We start from the raw sequence: 22,349 nt of genomic DNA, 5'->3' as shown, positions 1-22,349 counted from the left end.
CCGCTCCGTGAGACGATCGCGGGGATGCCCGCGGTGATCGAGTCCACGGGTCCCGCGACCGGACTCACGGGGGTCCCGACCAGCGCGGGAGCGCGCCGCCGGCGGCGTGCTCCCGATGGCACGGCGGCAACGAATATTGGACGTACCTGTACGCCAATATGCCTGCCCGTGCCATTCTGTCGATGTACATCGTCGTGCGCTGGTCGGGAAGTGGTTAAAATGAGAAGAAAATAGGTTTAACCTTAAACTGCATAGAGGGTTCTTTACTGTAAGAGCTGCAATGATGTGGCATTCCCTTCTGCAGGAGGTGGTCTCAGTGGGGAGCATTGATAGTTTCACAAAACTATTAGATAGGCACCTGAACAACATGTAATACTGACATATAATCACACACATAGGTTGGACTTGATGGACTTGTGTCTTTTTCAACCTCACCTAATATGTAACTATGATTGCTTTTACTGTGAATTTTACAGATATTAGCAGTCATTTTTTCTGAATGAAAACTATTCTTTCAGTGTTTAATGTTGTGATTAGCTGTGATTGACCACAGCTAATCACATGATACAGATGGGCTGTGATTGGCTCTGTCTTTACCATGTGATCACTGTGACCAATTACACAGCTCATCACAATAGTACACAATGAATGTTATGAATCAAAGCCTTTCATTGTGTACAACTGTCATTGGCCGGTTTTGTGATCTGACGTTGAGCATGTCCGCTGTACACAGCGGAGGAAAAGTTACGCCGTAGCGTGGCACGATCCTAATAGGACATCATATGATATCCTTCCAAGATAATAGGGCTCCTGCAGGCTGTCATATTACAATTTGTATTTTTCATCTTTTGAACCCTTTTTATTCTGAAATAGTCGCTTACCTTGTCCTTACATCACCCTACAAGTAAATATTGTCCTTTTGGTTGTACCTTTCACCTTTTGGAGTTCATTTTTTACATTTCCAAATGCCTCGTACCTTGCTCAAACCTTTTTTTTTTACCTCTTATAATCAAATTGGCAACTGTATTAGATCAAAAGAACGTAACATATTTTTTGTATTTATTTATATTCAGAAGCCAATATCCAGGATCGTTTTTATATGTCTAATCCAGGGAAAAAATATGACTGCCACTTTATAGCCCGGAAGAATTTATTTTCCCCATTGAGAAAAATTGGCAGTGACTTCATTTGGGGTTTGTGTTTGCTTTGCTTTGGATTAACTTCTTGATGTTTAGCAAAGACTGAGCTTGATGGATTTATACTGTACCTAACTATGTAACACTGTTTTACATAGTGACAAATCATTTGCCATAATGAAACATTTCATTTAAGCAAGTCTATAATAAGCAAGAAGCCCTCTCCTGCCTCTGACCACTGAATAATTACAGTGTACAGGGTCAGTGATGTACCAATGTAATGGAACATTTAGAACTGTACCTAATAGCTGCCCAAGTACAAACACCTGCAATAACAAAATTATCCCTGTAAATTTGTCTAAGGCAAAACGATTTCCAGTAAGTTAAAGCTTTAATATGCACCCCATTTAGGAAAGTCCAAAAATAACAGAAATATCATATTGGGGCAGGAAAATATTAGAATAATGGATAGAGAATATGATCCTTTATTTAATTTATAGGAATGTCATATTAAAAGTATTTTTTTTTTCTAAGAATAACATTGAATGTGAGATGATATATAGCGCTATAGTATTAAAACAAAGTTAGCAAATCTGACATTGAAATTTGAAGTTTGAAAAAGAAGAATGTGTCACCCACTTAAAAATGTCTGATATATTTTATTATGTGTAAAAGGGGGATTATATTTAGTTTCTTTAAGAGCTGTTAGCTTTGTAGAATTCGTCATTAAAAAGTCTATGAAAATATTGTATTCTGGTAACTGTATGTGGTTAATGATGGTACTCAGTATATGATTTTTTTTTTCATTCTTCTGCAATAAATTTGATACAGAGATTATGAACAGAGGGAACATAAAGTCGAAAAAGCAATAGAGATCATGTAAAATGTCCAACAAATATAAGACACATACAAAAAGAGCAATGGAAATATAAAGTGATTGATATTCAAGAAGAAACTTTCTAGAAACATCTCTGCACAGCAAAGAAAGCTTGACAATTAAAAAGCGGTACAAGAAGGGAGAAAGGGAGAAGGAAAGAGTGTATATGGGGGGATTATAATAGGGTACAAGGGGTAAAGAAGGGGACAGGGTGACAGGTATAAAAGTGGGATACTAGAGAAAATTAATAAAAAGGAGGGGGGGGGGGGGCGGGACAAAAGAAAAGAGAGAAATTAAAAGAGAAAAAAAATGAGTCAGGAAAATAAAGTTATATATATATATATATATATATATATATATATATATATATATATATATATATATATATATATATATATTGATCTCTCAAAGTGTTGAGGTAAATTGTGAGTTATCCAAGAAAGCCAAATTTTATTGAATTTAAGAAGTCGATCATCTGTATTTGCATACATTTTTTCATAAGTTGTGCAGAGGGCGACACAGGACTTAAGTTGTGTGAAAGAAATCCTCTGCTTTCTCCATACTTTTGCATTTGTTTGTTTTGCTGCTATGAACATATAAGTTAGGAGAAAGAACTCTAAGTACAGAGGAAAATACCGCGCTAGTGTCCTAGAGATACAAAAGCAGCCAACACAGCAATAGACAATAATGCGTAATGACAAAAGAAGTGCAGCGCTGAGAAGGTGAATAAAAACCCTTTGAGGGTTAATAAGATGTAAATATAGTAAGTGCAACTGAACGTACACTGTGCTATGTGTAAAAATAAAATTGATATCAATATTTTATACATCGAGAGACAATAATAAATTATCATAAATGGTTAAAAGAAAAGGTGATAAATAGGGATGAGCTGGGTGTTCGAGTTGAACACCGGCTGTTCACCCGTTCGGCGGAGCCAGAACTTTGTGGGCCGTTCGCACCATATTCGTGTGGTGCTCACGGCCCACAATGCACTGCGTCATCGCAGTGCATTACATAGTTACATAGTTAGTAAGGTTGAATAAAGACACCAGTCCATCCAGTTCAACCTGAGTGAGGGTCTACAATTGGCCAATTATAGCTCAGGGGGTTTAGAACATGCCCCACACTATATAAGGCTGCCTGCGCGGTGGCCTTGTGTAGTGTGTTGCGGTGTTCAGAGAGATAGGATAGGCAGGGACAGTGTCTTCTTTTTTTGTGATTGAACTTAGATAGATTGAGCTTAGTTAGAGTTGGTGTATTGTGCCTCCTGCACAGTATACACCTGAAGCTACCCCCAATTGCTAGTGTTGTTCTGTTACTATATCACAGGCAGCTGCAGCAGATAGAGTTGGTGGATTGTGCCTCCTGCACAGTATACACCTGAAGCTCCCCAATTGCTGGTGTTGTTCTGTTTCTATACCACAGGCATCTGCAGCAGTTACAGTTGGTGTGTTGTGCCTCCTGCACAGTATACACCTGAAGCTCCCCCAATTGCTGTTGTTCTGTTCCTATACCACATGCAGCTGCAGCAGTTACAGTGGGTGTATTGGGCCTCCTGGACCGTATACACCTGAAGCTACCCCCAATTGCTGGTGTTGTTCTGTTCCTATACCACAGGCAGCTGTAGCAGTTACAGTGGGTGTATTGCGCCCAATTTTTCAGCCCCTGTTTAACAGGGGCATGTAATTATAATTTTTGATGCAATGCTTTGCAGCAGGGCTCATTTCTGCCCTCCAACTAGAGTATTTGTGAGAGGTTGCAGTGTCATGGCACCATCACCAGTGCCTAAGGCCCAATTTTTCAGCCCCTGTTTAACAGGGGCATGCAATTACAATTTTTAATGCAATACTTTGCAGCAGGGCTCTTTCCTGCTCTCCAACTAGAGTTTCTGTGAGGTGTTTCAGTGTTGTGGCACCAGTGCATAAGGCCCAATTTTTCAGCCCCTGTTTAACAGGTGCATGTAATTACAATTCTTGATATAATATTTCACAGCACCCACCAAGAGTAATTGTGAGGACTTACAGTGTTTTGGCACCAGCACCACCACAACCACCAAAGGCCCAATTTTTCTACCACTGTTCAACAATGGCATGTAATTACAATTCTTGATATAATAGTTCACAGCAGGGCGCTCCAGTGCCCAGCAAGAGTCACTTTGCAGGCTTATAGTGTTGTGGCAACACCAAGATCTTAGGCCCAAATTTCTGCAGAGCATATAGGGCAGGCCCCTACTTTAAAACATCCAACTTACAAACGTCTCCTACTTGCAAACGGAAGGAGACAACAGGAAGTGAGATGAAAAAAGACGGACAGACAAAAAAATTATACAGGGGTGATAACCCTTCCCTATGTTTTCCAAAAAGCCTAAAAATTGATTTTTTGACTCGAGCTACACTTTAAAACGTACCAATTAAAAATTACAAACAGATTCTACTTAACACAGCAAACCTACACAGTTCCTGTCTTGTTTGCATATTGTATAGTGCTGCTCTGAGTATATAGGGACTGGGGGCCCCACGCATATCCGTACAAGACCCAAAGGGGCTGGTAATGGGCAGAGGGGGCTACCCATGGCATTTTTCTCAATGATTTTCATCCATATTGCCGGAACCAGACATTACATTAAAATGCAAGCAGTTTTAAATTACTTTTTTTCCGTTAAATGTCATTTTGTGCAGGGACTGTTCTAAACACGGGAAACATGTGCCACTTCCCAGGCATACTATAGACAGCCCCCAGGCACAATATTTAAAGGAATATTTCACATTTTTTTTAGCTTTAAGCGTCATTAAAATCAGTGCTCCCAAAAAAACGTCAGTTTAAAAAAAAAAAAATTTGCATTGATCCATGTCCCCTGGGGCAGGAGCCGGGTCCCCAAACCCTTCTTAGGACAATAACTTGCATATTAGCCTTTAAAATTAGCACTTTTGATTTCGAACGTTCGAGTCCCATAGACTTTAATGGGGTTCTAAAGTTCTTACGAATTTTCGGTCCGTTCGTAGGTTCTGGTGCAAACCGAACCGGGGAGTGTTCGGCTCATCCCTAGTGATAAATAACCAAGGTGAAGGAAAAGATTGCTGAATGCATAAAAGTGTAAAGAGAGCAAGGAGGAAATTTAAATGGGTATATCACATATGTGCATAAATGTGAATTCAAAAAATTACAATTAGATTGGTGCTAAGAAAATGTCCAATAGAATACTAAAGTGCAAAAGAAAAGATGTCCAATGGGTTCATTGCTGAAATACCAAAGACAAGAACAATGTTCCTATGCATAGTCCAAGGAAGGGTAATGAAGTCCCAATGTCAATGGGAAAATTCTACCAGATACATGCGAATGTGGCATCAGAGCCGCAACATCTAAAACAGTGGGAGCAATACTATCTTGTAAGAATTGTATAATTAGTTTTACCGGCTAATACGTTTAAAGAGCTTTTGGCTACACAAGACTAAAAACTCTAACACTCCATTGTTGTCAGGGTATCACCCATAATAATGTTTCTTTCATTTCTTTATTTTACATGCCTATATTTTCTCCACAATTACACGCAGATCAATCTGTCCAGTAAAAGTGACAGTTAAGGGCATGGACAAACTAAAAACACTTCTGGGTTGTCTACAATGGTCAGTTTTATTAATACAGTTTAACCCCCTTTTTTTTTGTTTTTAACCACTTTCAGACCGGACCATTTTGCTGGTAAATGACCAGAGGTCTTTTTACACTTTGGCACTGCGCTGCTTTAACTGGTAATTGCGCGGTCATGCAATGTTGTACCCAAACAAAATTTGCGTCCTTTTCTTCCCACAAATAGAGCTTTCTTTTGATGGTATTTGATTGCCTCTGCGATTTTTATTTTTTGCGATATAAACGTAAAAAGACCGCAAATTTTGAAAAAAAATGATATTTTCTACTTTTTGTTATTAGAAAAATCCAATAAACTCAATTTTAGTCATACATTTAGGCCAAAATGTATTCAGCCACATGTCTTTGGTAAAAAAAAAGTCAATAATTGTATATTTATTGGTTTGCGCAAAAGTTGTCACATCTACAAACTAAGGTACGTTTTCTGCAATTTACGCAGCTTTTAGTTTACGACTGCCTATCTCATTTCTTGAGGTGCTAAAATGGCAGGGCAGTACAAAACCCCCCCAAATGACCCCATTTTGGAAAGTAGACCCCCTAAGGAAATTGATAAGAGGCATGTTGAGCCCATTGAATATTTTATTTTTTTGCCTCAAGCGATTGAATAATGACAAAAAAAAAATTTTTTTTTTTTTTTTACACAAAGTTGTCACTAAATGATATATTGCTCACACATGCTATGGGCGTATGTGAAATAACACCCCAAAATAAATTCTGCTGCTTCTCCTGAGTACGGGGATACCACATATGTGGGACTTTTTGGGAGCCTAGCCGCGTACGGGGCCCCGAAAACCAAGCACCGCCTTCAGGCTTTCTAAGGGCGTACATTTTTGAGTTCACTTCTCACTACCTATTACAGTTTTGAAGGCCATAAAATGCCAAGATGGCACAAAACCCCCACAAATGACCCCATTTTAGAAAGTAGACACCCCAAGCTATTTGCTGAGAGGCATGTTGAGTTCATGGAATATTTTATATTTTGCCACAAGTTGCGGGAAAATTACAAACTTTTTTTTTTTTTTTTTTTTTTTCACAAAGTTGTCACTAAATGATATATTGCTCACACATGCCATGGGCATATGTGAAATGACACCCCAAAATAAATTCTGCTGCTTCTCCTGAGTACGGGGATACCACATATGTGGGACTTTTTGGGAGCCTAGCCGCGTACGGGGCCCCGAAAACCAAGCACCGCCTTCAGGCTTTCTAAGGGCGTAAATTTTTGAGTTCACTTCTCACTACCTATTACAGTTTTGAAGGCCATAAAATGCCAAGATGGCACAAAACCCCCACAAATGACCCCATTTTAGAAAGTAGACACCCCAAGCTATTTGCTGAGAGGCATGTTGAGTCCATGGAATATTTTATATTTTGCCACAAGTTGCGGGAAAATTACAAACTTTTTTTTTTTTTTTTTTTTTTTCACAAAGTTGTCACTAAATGATATATTGCTCACGCATGCCATGGGCATATGTGAAATGACACCCCAAAATAAATTCTGCTGCTTCTCCTGAGTACGGGGATACCACATATGTGGGACTTTTTGGGAGCCTAGCCGCGTACGGGGCCCCGAAAACCAAGCACCGCCTTCAGGCTTTCTAAGGGCGTTACAGTTTTGAAGGCCATAAAATGCCAAGATGGCACAAACCCCCCCCAAATGACCCCATTTTGGAAAGTAGACACCCCTAAATTTAGGGGTACACTAGTGAGACTAGGTAATAAATGGCGGGTGCCCTGAAACTATAAAAAAATAACTAACCAACCAGCGTCACCTGTAACAGTTATATGGTGATCACTGGTGAAAGGGTTAACTAGGGGGCAATCAGGGGGCTTTATGCGGTAGTATATGGGGGTCCCTGGCGCTATAAAAAGCTGCGGCGAACCTAAATACCTACCTGCCTAACTAGCGTCACCTGTGACACTAATACAGCGATCAGAAAAACGATCGCTTATTAGGCTGGGTTCACACTGGAGCGATGCGGGAACGCCACGAATGCGCGGCGGGTTCCCGCATCGCATGCCTCCCGGCGGCAGTTCACACTGCCCTATGCGAACTGCTGGGAGTGTCAGTGAAATGTTACTGACACCCCCAGATCAGTTCGCATATCGCAGTGCGATCTGCAAACTCGGATCGCATGGTGTGAACACCCATGCGATCCGATTCTGCTGCGGGCCAAAAAAAGGGTCCCGTGCGAATTTGCGGCGGGTGCGGCGGGTGTGGCGGGTGCGGCGGGTGCGGCGAATGGCTGAACTCGAATCGCACAGAGATCGGATGTGATTTGCACTGCAGTGCGGTGCGAATCACATCCGTTCTCATAAACCGCTGCAATGTGAACCCAGCCTTAGTGACACTGGCGACGGGGGGTGATCACGGGGTTAAACCTTTATTGGGGGGGTTAGGGGGGTACCTTAGAACTAAAGGGGGCTAACCCTAACTGCCCTAACAGTTATTAGTCACAAATGACACCCGCCGGGTGATCAGGGGGTTAAACCTTTATTAGGTAATAAATGGTGGGTGCCCTGAAACTATAAAAAATAACTAACCAACCAGCGTCACCTGTAACAGTTATATGGTGATCACTGGTGAAAGGGTTAACTAGGGGGCAATCAGGGGGCTTTATGCGGTAGTATATGGGGGTCCCTGGCGCTATAAAAAGCTGCGGCGAACCTAAATACCTACCTGCCTAACTAGCGTCACCTGTGACACTAATACGGCGATCAGAAAAATGATCGCTTATTAGGCTGGGTTCACACTGGAGCGATGCGGAAACGCCGCAAATCCGCGGCGGGTTCCCGCATCGCATGCCTCCCGGCGGCAGTTCACACTGCCCTATGCGAACTGCTGGGAGTGTCAGTGAAATGTTACTGACACCCCCAGATCAGTTCGCATATCGCAGTGCGATCTGCAAACTCGGATCGCATGGTGTGAACACCCATGCGATCCGATTCTGCTGCGGGCCAAAAAAAGGGTCCCGTGCGAATTTGCGGTGGGTGCGGCGGGTGTGGCGGGTGCGGCGGGTGCGGCGAATGGCTGAACTCGAATCGCACAGAGATCGGATGTGATTTGCACTGCAGTGCGGTGCGAATCACATTCGTTCTCATAAACCGCTGCAATGTGAACCCAGCCTTAGTGACACTGGCGACGGGGGGTGATCACGGGGTTAAACCTTTATTGGGGGGGTTAGGGGGGTACATTAGAACTAAAGGGGGCTAACTCTAACTGCCCTAACAGTTATTACAGTCACAAATGACACCAATGCAAAAAAAAAAAAAAAAAAAAAAAAATGACATTGGTGTCACTGTGACTGGGGGGCAGGGGTAATTGGGGGGGTGATCGGGGGGTAAAGGGGGGGTGTGAGTGTGCCTGGCATGTTCTACTGTGTGTGTAGAGTGTTGGTGCAACTCACCGATCCGCTCTCCTCCGTGTCGGAACGGAAAATACCGACACGGAGGAGAGAATACATCACTTCCTCTCCTGTGTTTACATTACAGGAGAGGAAGTGATGTCACGGGGGATTCCTATTCGTCGGGAGCGATCGCGAGGGGGTGGCCATGAACGAATGGCCGTCCCCTCGTCCGGGATCGCTCCCGCACGAATACCGACCGCCGCAGGCACCGGGCGGGGGCCCGATCGGGCCCCCGACCCGCGGGAGGCAAGGGACGTACATGTACGCCAATATGCCTGCCCGTGCCATGCTATCGACGTACATCGTCGTGCGGCGGTCGGCAACTGGTTAAAGAAAATAACTGTTCCTGTAAAATTTGGAAATTGTAATTGGGCTTGAATGTGTTTGTTTATAGTCAAGGGTTCTACATGTGCTGTGCTAACTGTTCCAGAACTAGAAGTCGCCCAATGGGCTTCCAGGCAGCTAAGGACTTTGAATGTTTACTAGCAGCTGGCTGATCACACAGCCCTGCCATTGTTGACTGTAGCAGATTATTTTATATAAATTCCTCCTCCTATTATCAGTTATCTGGATACATTTCAAAGAAGTTATATAAACTATTCCAACACAGTCAGCGGTGGTTGGGTAAGCTGGAACACTGCACAATATTTTTACCTGAGAGATAGGGAGGTGGTTCTAGTGGTATGCTGTAATTTCCCCATAGGAATGGCCATAAATTGGTCTTCAGCCTGGGGTGGGGCTACAGCCAGCACAAAGAGAAAAAAAATTGCTTCTAATACAGGGCCACAGATCATAACAAGACCTACTGCTACATGCATTCAGTCCCCTGGGGGATTGAGCAAGGATTTTATGTTGTAGTGATACTTCTTTTTTTAATGAGAGAGCTGACTGTCACTTTAGACAAATGGCTAGCAGGCTTGCTTTAGTAGGCTGCAGCATTACTCCAAACTTTAAAGTGATAGTCAACAATTCCATGAGGATCTATTTTTAAATTTGCCATACTAGAAATTAAGTTTTATTTTTTTATAGGTTTTAGCTTGCCTTATGTTTTGCACCACTATTTACAAATGCTTTGTTATTACTTTCTGTACACACCGCTTCTATACTTACTAAAATCTGTGTAAACGAGTGTTTTATTCAGATGTACAGTGCCTTAAAAAAGTATTCATACCCCTTGAAATTTTTCACATTTTGACATGTTACAACCAAAATCGTAAATGTATTTTATTGGGTTGTTATGTTGCAGACCAAGTGGCATGTAATTGTGGTGTGGAAGGGAAGTTATAAATGGTTTTCAGTTATTTTTACAAATAAATATTTAAAAAGTGTGGCGTGAATTTGTATCTAGTGTAACCAACTGCCTTCAGAAGTCACCTAATTAGTAAATAGAGTCCACCTGTGTGTGATTTAATCTCAGTATAATTACAGCTGTTCTGTGAAGCCCTCAGAGGTTTGTTAAATAACTTTAGTGAACAAACAGCATCATGAAGGCCAAGGAACACACCAGAAAGGTCAGAGATAAAGTTGTGGGGAAGTTTAAAGCAGGGTTAGGTTATAGAAAATTATCCCAAGCTGAACATCTCACATAGTACTGTTAAATCCATCCTCTGGCCTTTATGGATAACTGGCAAGAAGAAAGCCATTGTTGAAAGAAAGCCATAAGAAGTCCAGTTTTCAGTTTGCGAGAACACAGCACAGGGGAAACAGCAAACATGTGAAAGAAGGGGCTCTGGTCAGATGAGACCAAAATTTAACTTTTTGGCCTAAAAACAAAATGCTATGTGTGGTGGAAAACCAATACTGCACATCACCCCATCCCAACCATGAAGCATGGCAGTGGAAGCCTCATGTTACATAGTTAGTAAGGTTGAATAAAGACACCAGTCCATCCAGTTCCACCTGAGTGTGGGTGCATGTCTACAATTGTCCCTATCCCTGTACATTGTGTATCATTAAGATGCTCATCTTTTAAATATTATTTATTTAAGGTACCATATAGTGCTTTCAATTTATGCAGCGCTCCACACATATATCGCACACTCACATTGGTCCCTACCCTCAAGGAGCCCACAAGCCAAGGTCCCCAACTCACAATCCTATACTAGGGCCAGTTTTGGACAGAAGCCAATTAAACTACCAGCATGTCTTTAGTAGTGATGGACGAACTTCCGACGGGACGTTTCGCGAACGCGAAACGCGAACGGACACAAACGTTCGCGAAAACGACCGTTCGCCGCGGGCTCCATTGACTTCAATGGGAGGCGAATTTCGCAAACCTTTAGGTCGAATTTGCGGCCACGGGGTAATTATTAGGGGGTAGCACGTAGTCCCACCACCTGGACAATAGCATAATACATGTATGAGGTGAATTTGGGATCGATAACTACAAGCATTTTTTTTTTATTTGGGAAATTGTTCTGACAATTCAGGACTATGGAGCTAATGAAGGCAATGGAGGAGAGGGAAGGTCAGGGACCAGGGTAGGCAAACAAGAGGGTGCAGGAGATACAGAGCACTGACAGCAGCACCGTAATACAGAGCACTGACATCAGCACCGTGACATACAGCGCTGACAGCAGCTCCGTGACATACAGCGCTGACAGCAGCTCCGTGACATACAGCGCTGACAGCAGCTCCGTGACATACAGCGCTGACAGCAGCTCCGTGACATACAGCGCTGACAGCAGCTCCGTGACATACAGCGCTGACAGCAGCACCGTGACATACAGCGCTGACAGCAGCTCCGTGACATACAGCGCTGACAGCAGCTCCGTGACATACAGCGCTGACAGCAGCTCCGTGACATACAGCACTGACAGCAGCTCCGTGACATACAGCGCTGACAGCAGCTCCGTGACATACAGCGCTGACAGCAGCACCGTGACATACAGCGCTGACAGCAGCTCCGTGACATACAGCGCTGACAGCAGCTCCGTGACATACAGCGCTGACAGCAGCACCGTAAGCAGCCCCAGGAGGAAGTCAGCACAGCACAGGGATGGTGTGATCCCCTCATAATAAGAACCCCCAGGAGGAAGTCAGCACAGCACAGGGATGGTGGGAGCCCCTCATAATAAGAACACCCAGGAGGAAGTCAGCACAGCACAGGGATGGTGGGAACCCCTCATAATAAGCAGCCCCAGTAGAAATATGACACCGCTCAACCTCTTCAAAGAGGAGGGTAGGGGCATATAGTACGGTGTGCTTTTTTGGGTCAGGGAAGTGAGCCAAATGAATTAAGAAGGTCTGTGTGCTTGATTCCAAAAATTGTTTATAGACATATACATGGTCTACTGATCACATGTGTTGAATTCCTCCGAGATCCATGCCTCATTCATTTTTAGAAATGTGAGGTAGTTAACACTGTCGTGAGCTAGGCGAGTACGCTTATCGGTCACAATCCCCCCTGCTGCGCTGAACGTCCTTTCGGACAGGACACTGGATGAGGGGCAAGCCAACAGTTCGATTGCAAATTGGGCAAGCTCTGGCCAGAGGTCAAGCCTGCCCACCCAGTAGTCTAGGGGTTCATCACTCCTCAGAGCGTCCACATCGGCCGTTAACCCAATGTAGTCGGACACCTGACGGTCTAGGCGTTCCCTGATGCTGGATCCGGATGACACCTGTCGATGGGTCGGCTGAAAGAATGACCTCATATCCGAAGTCACCAACACATCTTCAAACCGGCCTCTTCTTGCAGGCGCTGTTGGATTGGTACCCGCAAATCCTTCTCTGGGAGTGGGAATTGCTCCTCTGCCAGCGCACGCAAAAGCAGAATGCAGCATTTCTCGAAGCAAGGCCTGGAAGTGCTGCATTCTGACAGCCCTCTGCGACGGCGGTAACATTTCCGCCATTTTGTGTTTGTACCGGGGATCTAAGTACGTTGCCACCCAGTACTGGTCCTTGACCCTCATGCTTTTTATACGGGGGTCCCTATTAAAACACTGGAGCATGAAGGCCCCCATTTGCACTCAAGCGGAAGGTATGTGGTGGTGGTGGTGTTGTTGGTGGTAGTGTCTTTGGGGGTGCACATAGCAGAGAGTGAAGAAGAGGGTGCAGATCGAGAGGATGAGGAGGGTGCAGAAGAATAAGGCTGAGTGAGCCACTCAACCAAGTCTGGTGCGTCCTTTAAAGTAATTGAACGCACCTTCTGCAACTTCCCACTTTGGCTCAAGGCTGTTGCTCCTGCCCTACCCCTACCACCCCTGCGGAAGGGCCTGCCTCTTCCTCTGCCTGTCATTTTTTAAATCACCCTGTGACAAAACTCTTAGTCCCTATACCGCTGAAGGACTGCTGCAGTATAGGGCAGCGGTCAGCAGTAGTGCACGTCAACCCTATGTATTGTGGACCGATAGCGGTCCTTACAGAACAGCAGACTGTACTGCACTCAGGCCTATGTACCGTAGCACCCTATACCAAGTTACCAGTCCTTATAAAAACTTTTGTGGACCAAGCAGGTTGTGTGTTAGTGTTTAGCAGACTGTGCGTCAGTCCCTATACCGCTGAAGGACTGCTGCAGTATAGGGCAGCGGTCAGCAGTAGTGCACGGCAACCCTATGTATTGTGGACCGATAGCGGTCCTTACAGAACAGCAGACTGTAACGCACTCAGGCCTATGTACCGTAGCACCCTATACCAAGTTACCAGTCCTTATAAGAACTTTTGTGGACCAAGCAGGTTGTGTGTTAGTGATTAGCAGACTGTACGTCAGTCCCTATACCAATGAAGGACTGCTGCAGTATAGGGCAGCGGTCAGCAGTAGTGCACGGCAACCCTATGTATTGTGGACCGATGGCGGTCCTTACAGAACAGCAGACTGTACTGCACTCAGGCCTATGTACCGTAGCACCCTATACCAAGTTACCAGTCCTTATAAGAACTTTTGTGGACCAAGCAGGTTGTGTATTAGTGTTTAGCAGACTGTGCGTCAGTCCCTATACCGCTGAAGGACTGCTGCAGTATAGGGCAGCGGTCAGCAGTAGTGCACGGCAACCCTATGTATTGTGGACCGATAGCAGTCCTTACAGAACAGCAGACTGTACTGCACTCAGGCCTATGTACCGTAGCACCCTATACCAAGTTACCAGTCCTTATAAAAACTTTTGTGGACCAAGCAGGTTGTGTGTTAGTGTTTAGCAGACTGTGCGTCAGTCCCTATACCGCTGAAGGACTGCTGCAGTATAGGGCAGCGGTCAGCAGTAGTGCACGTCAACCCTATGTATTGTGGACCGATAGCGGTCCTTACAGAACAGCAGACTGTAACGCACTCAGGCCTATGTACCGTAGCACCCTATACCAAGTTACCAGTCCTTATAAGAACTTTTGTGGACCAAGCAGGTTGTGTATTAGTGTTTAGCAGACTGTGCGTCAGTCCCTATACCGCTGAAGGACTGCTGCAGTATAGGGCAGCGGTCAGCAGTAGTGCACGGCAACCCTATGTATTGTGGACCGATAGCGGTCCTTACAGAACAGCAGACTGTACCGCACCCAAGCCTATGTACCGTAGCACCCTAGACAGACCAAGTTACCAGTCCTGATAAAGAGCTTTGTGGAACAAGTGAGTTGTGAATGATTAGCAGACTGCAGCAGAAGGGCAGCAGTCAAGTATAATATTCTTTCTATATTTGGAAGAAAGAATATTATACGTGTACAAGCCTATTACCGTACCACTGATACCAGTCCTGAAAAGAACCTTTGTGGAACTAATAGTAACAGCAAGTCTTTAAAATTATCCTCACTGCCTGACACACTGCTTCCTGCCTGTCCCTATACAAATTGGCAAAAAAGAGTAGGCTGGAACGATTAGCTGGAATAGCTCTTTTGTGGACCTGATAGTAACAGCTAATGATGATGATGATGATGATGATGAAGAAAGACTAATCTGGCTGAGCTGTCCCTAAAATAGCAGCATACAGCGCTCTGTCCCTTTATCTAAACTGACAAAAGAAACTCAGGCTGCTGACCTAACACCTATACCAGTCCTGAAAAGAACTTTTGTGTACCAAATAGCTAGCGTTTTCTCTGTCCCTACTCCACACAGGATCCTTTCCCTACAGTGACAGAAGAAAGAATGTAAAATGGCCACCGGATCGGGTGTATTTATAGGTTAGGGGGAATGTCCAAGTGTCCATGAGCTGTCATGTCTCAATTGGTTGTCCTGTAACACATGATAAACGTGTCACGAAAGGTTAAAGTTCTTGTATACATTAAACACGTAAGTCCGCCGGGGCGAACGACGGAAAAAGGCGTTCGAACCCGCGGACGGCGAAAGTCGGAAATTCGCCGCGAAACGACCGCCGGGCGAAACGTTCGTCCATCACTAGTCTTTAGGGTGTGGGAGGAAACTGGAGTACCCAGAGGAAACCCACACAGGCAGAACATGCAAACTCCAGGCAGGTAGTGTTGTGGTTGGGATTCGAACCAGCGACCCTTTTACTGCTAGGTAAGAGTGCTACCCACTACACCACTGTGCTGTGTTGTATGAATGCTTTTTATCAGCAGGGAGAGGGAAGGTGGTCAGAGCTGAAGATGGATGGAGCCAAATACAGGGCAATCTCAGAAGAAAACCTGTTGGAGTCTGCAAATGACTTGAGACTGGGACAGAGGATCACCTTCCAGCAGGACAATGACCCTAAACATACAGCCAGAGCTACAATGGAATGGAGTAGTTCAAAGCATATTTATGTGTTATGCCACGTACACACGATTGCACATTCCGACAACAAAATCCATGGGATTTTTTCCGACGGATGTTGGCTCAAACTTGTCTTGCACACGGTCACACAATGATGTCGGAAATTCGAATATCAAGAACGCGGTGACGTACAACGAGCTGAGAAAATTGAAGTTCAATAGTCAGTGCGGCTCTTCTGCTTGATTCCGAGCATGCGTGGAACTTTGTGTGTCCGAATTCTGTACAGACGATCAGAATTTCTGACAATGGATTTTGTTTTTGCAAAATTTGAGATCCAGATCTCAAATTTTGTGTGTCGGAAATTCCGATGGAAAATGTCCGATGGAGCCTACACACTATATGAAATTTCCGACAAAGAGCTCCCATCAAACATTTTCCAGGCCCAGTCAAATCCAGGCTTAAATCAAATTGAGAATCTGTGGCAAGACTTGAAAATTGCTGCTCTCAGATGCTCTTCAATCTGACAGAACTTGAGCTATTTTGCAAAGAAGAATGGGCAAACATGTCACTCTAGATGTGCAAAGCTGGTAGAGACATCCCAAAAAGACTTGCAGCTGTAATTACAGCAAAAGTTGGTTCTACAAAGTATTGACTCAGCGGGGCTGAATACAAATGCATACCACATTTTTCAGATATATCTGGTCTATGTTCTTTGTTGCTCTTTGTTCCTTTCCATACTATCCACAGATTTACTCCGAGTACAAGTGTAAGGCTGACCACAGGTCAGCCTGTGTTTGTAGGAGGAGTCAGGCTGCATAAAGCCTGCCCTCCTCTGCCTCCTCCTCTCGTGGACACTGACTCTCGTGTTCCACTCGCCCATTCCCTTTTTCTTTTAATTTCATTCATTACATTTCATACTTGGGCATGCCCCCTTTTAGGCATACTGACCACGTGACCCCGGAACACTTCAGGTCTATGTTCTTTGTTGCTCTTTGTTCCTTTCCATACTATCCACAGATTGACTCAGAGTACAAGCATAGTATGTACACTTTCCTCAGCTGTTTAGCTGTTTATGTGTTCCATGTTGCTGATACATTGCCATAACAGGGCATGAACTTCCACAGAACTCACTATGGCAACTTATCAACAACAGTGTGCTCCCACAGTTTCCTTACTGCACAGACACGAGACTAGGAAGTGTATGCTGGGTAGCTAGCAGCACAGAAATCCAGCAAGTGGCCTGGCAGTGGCTTCAGCTGCCCACAGTTAAAATGGCTGCAGCCAGACTTTGTGGTGGAAGATATTTGGCAAGTAGAGAATCACAATACATATAAAATAATATGCAAAGTGGTTAGAGGAAACTTTTAGAATGGCAAAGATGTTTTTATTGCAACTTATGTTAGAAGACTGCAGTTCCTCTTTAACCACTTCCCGACTGGCGCACGACGATGTACGTTGGCAAAATGGTACGGGCAGGCAAACTGGTGTACAGGTACGTCCATTTGTAATTGCCACCCTGCCATCGCGTACCAGTGTCAATTACGCAGGAATCAGTGCATTTGTATGGCACCAATTGCTGCATAAATGACAATGGTCCCAAAAATTTGTCAATAATGTCCGATGTGTCTGCCATAATGTGGCAGTCACAATAAAAAACGCTGATCGCCGGCATTACTAGTAAAAAAAAAAATGATTAATAAAAATGTCATAAAACTATCCCCTATTTTGTAAACGCTATATATTTTGCGCAAACCAACCAATAATCGCTTATTGCGATTTTCTTTTACCAAAAATATGTAGAATACGTATCGGCCTAAACTGAGGAAAAAAAATGTTTTTTTATATATATTTTTGGGGAATATTTATTATAGCAAAAAGTAAAAAAATAATGCGTTTTTTTTCAAAATTGACGCTCTATTTTTGTTTATAGCGCAAAAACTAAAAACCGCAGGGGTGATATCAAATACCACCAAAAGAAAGTTCTATTTGTGGGAAAAAAAGGATGTCAATTTTGTTTTGGGAGCCACGAATCGCAAAAAGTGGTCTGGTCTTAAGCCAGAAAAATGGTCCGGTCTGAAAGTGGTTAAGCAAGTGTGTGCTGAATAGGGATGAGCTCGGTGTTCGAGTCAAAAGCATGTTCAACTCGAACACCGGCTGTTCACCCGTTTGGCGAATTCCGAACGTTATGGGCCATTCGCGCCATATTTGAATGGCGCTCAGGGCCCACAATGCACTGCGCCATCGCCACAGTGCCGGCAGCGAGGAGAGCCATAATTGGCCACAGGCAGGATGCTCAGGGGGTTTAGTACATGCCCCACACTATATAAGGCCGCCAGGGCGTATACACCTGAAGCTACCCCCAATTGCTGGTGTTGTTCTGTTTCTATACCACAGGCATCTGCAGCAGTTAGAGTCGATGTATTGTGCCACCTGCACAGTATACACCTGAAGCTACCCCAATTGCTAGTGTTATTCTGTTCCTATATCACAGGCTGGCAGCTGCAGTAATTGCAGTCGGTGTACTGTGTCATCTGCTCTGTGTGCACCTAAAGCAATTGCTGGTTTTCCCATCTCCCTTCAGGCCATTAGTATGTCTGGAAGGCCAACAAGGAGAGGCAGACAGTCACCAGCCAATAAAAGAGGGCAAGCAGGCTCTGTGTCTAGAGGCAGCAGTGCTGGTCATGGATGTGGTGCATTGTCATCAGCACGTGGCCATGGGACACACTTGTCCTTATTTTCGGCAGCTGGACGCGTTGAGCCACATCATGCCGAAGATTTGGTAGAGTGGATGACCAAGCCTTCCTCATCCTCCTCATCCTCTCTCACCCAGGCTCAGGGTACTGGCAAAGCAGCTGCCAACACGTCCTCTTCCCTCGTCTCAATGTGCTCAGTCACTCCTTCCCTTCCCTTCCCACCATGGCCTCCTGAGGAGTCCCCTGAACTGTTTGAGCAAAGTGTTGGGTACATGCTCCAGGAGGATGCCCAGCGTTTTGAAGGCTCTGATGATGATACCCACCTAGAGGAAGGTAGTAGCGTGAGTGCAGAGAGGGGGGATTCTCAGGAAGGACAGCAATCTGGCATTCATGTTCCATCAGCTGCAGCATACTGCCAGGTTTGCTCCAGTGAAGAAGAGGGAGAGGTTGATGAGGTCACTGACTCCACGTGGGTGCCTGATAGGAAGGAGGAGGAAGCACATCTCCATGAGGCAGGATGCCCTCTTGGGGCCAGCTTAACGAGTGCATCAGATCGCACTGCTGCTATTTGCAACATATGTCTCAAGCATATCTCGCGTGGCCAAAACATCAGCCTCTTGGGCACCACATGCTTGACCAGACATATGTTGACCTGCCATGCAGCTCGTTGGCAAGTGTACCTTAAAGATCCACACCAAAGAACAAAGCGGACCTTTCCTTGCTCCTCATCAGCTGGGATCTCCAACCCCACTATACCTGCAGTCCCCTCTGAAACCTGCACTGAGAGGAATGAAGGTGTAGAATTAGGTGTGTCACAGCCAAGTACTTGCGGGGACTCTGCTAGCAGTACACCGACGTCCTATTGTTGCAGGCAAATTTCCCTGCCCCAGCTGCTGCACCGTCAAAAGAAGTTCAGTCCCAGCCATCCCCATGCCCAGCGGTTGAATGCTAGCTTGGCTAAATTGCTAGCACTTCAACTGCTGCCTTTTCAGTTGGTAGACGCGGCCTTCTTCCGTGACTTTTTGCAATGCGCGGTTCCTCAGTGGCAGGTTCCCAAACGCCACTTTTTCTCACGGAAGGCGGTTCCGGCTCTCTACCGGCATGTGGAAGTCAGCCTTGCTGGACAGGGCGGTCAGCGATAAGGTGCATATTACCGCTGGCTCATGGTCCAGCAGGCATGGACAGGGACGTTACCTGTCTTTCACGGCACATTGGGTCACTCTTCTGGCAGCTGGGAAGGATGCAGGACAAGGTGCAGTAGTGTTGGAGGTTGTTCTGCCACCACACCTCCAAAATGCTACTAGACATGTGCAATTCGTTTAGTTCCAAATTCGTTTTTTAACAAATCTTGACAAATTAGTTAATTCTGAATTTCCGAATTTTTGAATTTTCAAATTTACGAATTTCAAAATTAGCGAAATTACAAATTTACGAAATTTGCGAAATTACGAATTTCTGAAATTTCCAAAATTTCTAATTTTCGGATTTCCAAATTTCAATTTTTCGGATTTCTGAATTTCCGAATTTTTGAATTTCCGAATTTTGAAATTTTGGATTTCAAAATTTCCGAATTTTGGATTTCTGAATTTCGGATTTCTGAATTTCGGATTTACGAATTTTCTAATTTACGAATTTCGGATTTTGAAATTTTCGAATTTCCGATTTTCAAATTTGTTTAATTCTAAATAATAACTATTACATTATAGTTATTGGAATTCCCTTTCAAATTTGTCTGTTAGTGAATGTAACGAGTACGAATTAACCCGAAGTTACAAATTATCTAAAATAACGAATGCCACATCTAACCAAATGAAACATAACAATCTAATAATAATAATAATAATAATACCTTTTTATTATTATTATTTATTATTAATTATTTATTAATTTGTTCCATTCCATTTGTTTAGATGTGGCATTTGTTATTTCAGATAATTCGTAACTTCGGATAAATTCGCACTCGTTAATTTAATAGTTAGTTATTAAGTAAACTGATTTAATTTTTTTCAGATTTTCAAAATTTTTTGACTTTCAAATCTTTGAATTCCCAAATTCCGAAAATCCGAAAATTCGGAAATTCGGAGTTCCGAAAATCCGAAAATCCGAAATTCGAAAATACGGAAATCCGAAATTCCGAAATTCCGAAATTTGGAAATCCGAAATTTGGACTTTCGGAAAATCGAAAATTCGGATATTCGTAAATCCAAAAATTCAAAATTCAGAAATCAGAAGATTCTAAATTCGGAAATACAGAAATCTGAAAATTCTAAATTCGGAAATTTGGAAATCCGAAAATTCGAAATTCTGAAAATCGAAAATTTGGAAATTCCGAAAAATCTAAATGTGAAAATTCCCCAAATTTTCTAATTTTCAAATTTCCGAATTTTTGATTTTCCTAATTTCCAAAAAAATCTAACTAATGAAATGAAAATGATCAAATTTTTTGTCAGTGCACAAGACTAAATGCTACTACTGGTTGTGACACACCTCTCTCCTCCGACCCTCCTCTTCTTCTTCCTCCATGGCCTCTTCCTGTGCTTTGTCCTCAGGACCAGTTGTGCTCCATAGGCATTCAAGGGGCTTGCGTTGGTGTGTTTGGGGGACAGGAGCCACACTGGGGCAAATATTTTGTCAGCCCTGCAGGGGCAGGCCTAGAGGTGGTTGATGCCACACCAGCTTAAGTCAGGAATGGTAGTTTGCGATAGACATGTGCATTCGTTTTCGTCCGAATGCATTTTCGTCCGAATTTCAGCTATTTTCGTTTTCGTTTTGACAAACGATAACGAAAGCACAAAATCCGAAAAACGAAAGATCCGACATAAATAAATGCTTTATTTTCGTTTTCATTGTTACAACAGTTCGATATAGAATAGGAGATTCGACATGACTCTGACAACAATCTGTGTCTATAGAACCTGTGTTCGAATGTGCCTAACCTTACCTCTATTAGTCCAAGATTATATAGAGAAAATATTCGACAGAGAAAAAAGATTTGACAGAAAAGAAAAGAAAAGATTCTGCAAGATACTGTCCTAAAAAGTGTTTGGGGACCCGGGTCCTGCCCCAGGGGACATGTATCAATGCAAAAAAAAGTTTTAAAAACGGCCGTTTTTTCGGGAGCAGTGATTTTAATAATGATTAAAGTGAAACAATAAAAGTGTAATATTCCTTTAAATTTCGTAGGGGGGGGGGGGGGGTTGTCTATAGTATGCCTGTGAAGGGGTGCATGTTTCCCGTGCTTAGAATTGTCCCTGCACAAAGTGTCATTTATGCAGGAAAAAAAGTCCTTTAAAATCACTCGCAGCTATAATGAATTGTCGGCTCCGTAATACAGAGAACACTCATTGAAAGTCATTGATAAAAAAATAAATAAATAAATAAAATAAAAAAAGCGTGGGGGTCCCCCAAATTCAATTACCAGGCCCTTCAGGTCTGGTATGGATATTAAGGGGAACCCTGCCTCAAATTTAAGAAAAAATTTGACGTGGGGTTCCCCCTAAATATCCATAACCAGACCCTTCAGGTCTGGTATGGATATTAAGGGGAACCCCGCGTCAAATTTAAAAAAAAATTGACGTGGGGTTCCCCCTAAAAATCCATACCAGACCCTTTATCCGAGCACGCAACCTGGCAGGCCGCAGGAAAAGAGGGGGGGACGAGAGAGCGGCCCCCCCTCCCTCCTGAACCGTACCAGGCCACATGCCCTCAACATTGGGAGGATGCTTTGGGGGTCTGTGACCCCTCAAAGCACCTTGTCCCCATGTTGATGAAGACAAGGGCCTCATCCCCACAACCCTGGCCGGTGGTTGTGGAGGTCTGCGGGCGGGGGGCTTATCAGAATCTGGAAGCCCCCTTTAACAAGGGGACCCCCAGATCCCGCCCCCCCCCCCCTGTTTGAAATGGTAAGGGGGTACAAAAGTACCCCTACCATTTCACAAAGAAAGTGTAAAAAATGTTTAAATA

The sequence above is a fragment of the Lithobates pipiens genome, unplaced genomic scaffold, assembly GCF_037356315.1.
Source record: "Lithobates pipiens isolate NorthernLeopardFrog02 unplaced genomic scaffold, aLitPip1_a1.2 Scaffold_13, whole genome shotgun sequence".
NCBI classification, from domain to species: domain Eukaryota; kingdom Metazoa; phylum Chordata; class Amphibia; order Anura; family Ranidae; genus Lithobates; species Lithobates pipiens.
This window is presented reverse-complemented; position numbering follows the sequence as displayed.